Below are 4,006 nucleotides of genomic sequence, written 5' to 3' on the forward strand. Positions count from 1 at the left end.
ATTCTCAAAACCAAGGTTGACATGTTTCGAGTTCCTTTCAACATTTTGGAAATCCCGCTGAAACTTTGGACATTGTCGCGAAGGGTTCCCAATCCCCGACAAGATTGGTACCCTTTCACGTCCAAATCTCTCAAACTCCGGCTAAGATTCCCAAAACCAAGCTTGACATGTTTCGAGTTCCTTTCAACATTTTGGAAATCCCGCTGAAACTTTGGACATTCTCGCGAAGGGTTCCCAATCCCCGACAAGACTGGTACCCTTTCACGTCCAAATCTCTCAAACTCCGGGAGAGATTCTCAAAACCAAGGTTGACATGTTTCGAGTTCCTCTCAACATTTTGGAAATCCCGCTGAAACTTTGGACATTCTCGCGAAGGGTTCCCGATCCCCGACAAGACTGGTACCCTTTCACGTCCAAATCTCTCAAACTCCGGGAGAGATTCTCAAAACCAAGGTTGACATGTTTCGAGTTCCTTTCAACATTTTAAAAATCCCGCTGAAACTTTGGACATTCTCGCGAAGGGTTCCCAATCCCCGACAAGATTGGTACCCTTTCACGTCCAAATCTCTCAAACTCCGGCTAACATTCCCAAAACCAAGCTTGACATGTTTCGAGTTCCTTTCAACATTTTGGAAATCCCGCTGAAACTTTGGACATTCTCGCGAAGGGTTCCCAATCCCCGACAAGACTGGTACCCTTTCACGTCCAAATCTCTCAAACTCCGGGAGAGATTCTCAAAACCAAGGTTGACATGTTTCGAGTTCCTCTCAACATTTTGGAAATCCCGCTGAAACTTTGGACATTCTGGCGAAGGGTTCCCAATCCCCGACAAGACTGGTACCCTTTCACGTCCAAATCTCTCAAACTCCGGGAGAGATTCTCAAAACCAAGGTTCACATGTTTCGAGTTCCTCTCAACATTTTGGAAATCCCGCTGAAACTTTGGACATTCTCGCGAAGGGTTCCCAATCCCCGACAAGATTGGTACCCTTTCACGTCCAAATCTCTCAAACTCCGGGAGAGATTCTCAAAGCCAAGGTTGACATGTTTCGAGTTCCTTTCAACATTTTGGAAATCCCGCTGAAACTTTGGACATTCTCGCGAAGGTTTCCCAATCCGCGACAAGACTGGTACCCTTTCACGTCCAAATCTCTCAAACTCCGGGAGAGATTCTCAAAACCAAGGTTGACATGGTTCGAGTTCCTTTCAACATTTTGGAAATCCCGCTGAAACTTTGGACATTCTCGCGAAGGGTTCCCAATCCCCGACAAGATTGGTACCCTTTCACGTCCAAATCTCTCAAACTCCGGGAGAGATTCTCAAAACCAAGGTTGACATGTTTCGAGTTCCTTTCAACATTTTAAAAATCCCGCTGAAACTTTGGACATTCTCGCGAAGGGTTCCCAATCCCCGACAAGATTGGTACCCTTTCACGTCCAAATCTCTCAAACTCCGGCTAAGATTCCCAAAACCAAGGTTGACATGTTTCGAGTTCCTTTCAACATTTTGGAAATCCCGCTGAAACTTTGGACATTCTCGTGAAGGGTTCCCAATCCCCGACAAGACTGGTACCCTTTCACGTCCAAATCTCTCAAACTCCGGGAGAGATTCTCAAAACCAAGGTTGACATGTTTCGAGTTCCTTTCAACATTTTGGAAATCCCGCTGAAACTTTGGACATTCTGGCGAAGGGTTCCCAATCCCCGACAAGATTGGTACCCTTTCACGTCCAAATCTCTCAAACTCCGGGAGAGATTCTCAAAACCAAGGTTGACATGTTTCGAGTTCCTTTCAACATTTTGGAAATCCCGCTGAAACTTTGGACATTCTCGCGAAGGGTTCCCAGTCCCCGACAAGATTGGTACCCTTTCACGTCCAAATCTCTCAAAGTCCGGGAGAGATTCTCAAAACCAAGGTTCACATGTTTCGAGTTCCTTTCAACATTTTGGAAATCCCGCTGAAACTCTGGACATTCTCGCGAAGGGTTCCCAATCCCCGACAAGTTTGGTACCCTTTCACGTCCAAATCTCTCAAACTCCGGGAGAGATTCTCAAAACCAAGGTTGACATGTTTCGAGTTCCTTTCAACATTTTGGAAATCCCGCTGAAACTTTGGACATTGTCGCGAAGGGTTCCCAATCCCCGACAAGATTGGTACCCTTTCACGTCCAAATCTCTCAATGTCCGGGAGAGATTCTCAAAGCCAAGGCTGACATGTTTCGAGTTCCTTTCAACATTTTGGAAATCCCGCTGAAACTTTGGACATTCTCGCGAAGGGTTCCCAATCCCCGACAAGATTGGTACCCTTTCACGTCCAAATCTCTCAAACTCCGGGAGAGATTCTCAAAACCAAGGTTGACATGTTTCGAGTTCCTTTCAACATTTTGGAAATCCCGCTGAAACTTTGGACATTTTCGTAGAAGGTTTCCCAATCCCCGACAAGATTGGTACCCTTTCACGTCCGAATGTCTCAAACTCTGGGAGAGATTCTCAAAACCAAGGTTGACATGTTTCGAGTTCCTTTCAACATTTTGGAAATCCCGCTGAAACTTTGGACATTCTGGCGGAGGGTTCTAGATCCCCGACAAGACTGGTACCCTTTCACGTCCAAATCTCTCGAACTCCGGGAGAGATTCTCAAAACCAAGGTTGACATGTTTCGAGTTCCTTTCAACATTTTGGAAATCCCGCTGAAACTTTGGACATTCTCGCGAAGGGTTCCCAATCCGCGACAAGACTGGTACCCTTTCACGTCCAAATCTCTCAAACTCCGGGAGAGATTCTCAAAACCAAGGTTGACATGTTTCGAGTTCCTCTCAACATTTTGGAAATCCCGCTGAAACTTTGGACATTCTCGCGAAGGGTTCCCAATCCCCGACAAGACTGGTACCCTTTCACGTCCAAATCTCTCAAACTCTGGGGAGAGATTCTCAAACCCAAGGTTGACATGGTTCGAGTTCCTTTCAACATTTTGGAAATCCCGCTGAAACTTTGGACATTCTCGCGAAGGGTTCCCAATCCCCGACAAGACTGGTAACCTTTCACGTCCAAATCTCTCAAACTCCGGGAGAGATTCTCAAAACCAAGGTTGACATGTTTCGAGTTCCTCTCAACATTTTGGAAATCCCGCTGAAACTTTGGACATTCTGGCGAAGGGTTCCCAATCCCCGACAAGACTGGTACCCTTTCACGTCCAAATCTCTCAAAGTCTGGGAGAGATTCTCAAAACCAAGGTTGACATGTTTCGAGTTCCTCTCAACATTTTGGAAATCCCGCTGAAACTTTGGACATTCTCGCGAAGGGTTCCCAATCCCCGACAAGACTGGTACCCTTTCACGTCCAAATCTCTCAAACTCTGGGAGAGATTCTCAAAACCAAGGTTGACATGTTTCGAGTTCCTCTCAACATTTTGGAAATCCCGCTGAAACTTTGGACATTCTCGCGAAGGGTTCCCAATCCCCGACAAGACTGGTACCCTTTCACGTCCAAATCTCTCAAACTCCGGGGAGAGATTCTCAAACCCAAGGTTGACATGGTTCGAGTTCCTTTCAACATTTTGGAAATCCCGCTGAAACTTTGGACATTCTCGCGAAGGGTTCCCAATCCCCGACAAGACTGGTACCCTTTCACGTCCAAATCTCTCAAACTCCGGGAGAGATTCTCAAAACCAAGGTTGACATGTTTCGAGTTCCTCTCAACATTTTGGAAATCCCGCTGAAACTTTGGACATTCTGGCGAAGGGTTCCCAATCCCCGACAAGACTGGTACCCTTTCACGTCCAAATCTCTCAAAGTCTGGGAGAGATTCTCAAAACCAAGGTTGACATGTTTCGAGTTCCTCTCAACATTTTGGAAATCCCGCTGAAACTTTGGACATTCTCGCGAAGGGTTCCCAATCCCCGACAAGACTGGTACCCTTTCACGTCCAAATCTCTCAAACTCCGGGAGAGATTCTCAAAACCAAGGTTGACATGTTTCGAGTTCCTTTTAACATTTTGGAAATCCCGCTGA

The sequence above is a fragment of the Streptopelia decaocto genome (assembly GCF_964273445.1).
Source record: "Streptopelia decaocto genome assembly, contig: HAP1_SCAFFOLD_51, whole genome shotgun sequence".
NCBI classification, from domain to species: Eukaryota; Metazoa; Chordata; class Aves; order Columbiformes; family Columbidae; genus Streptopelia; species Streptopelia decaocto.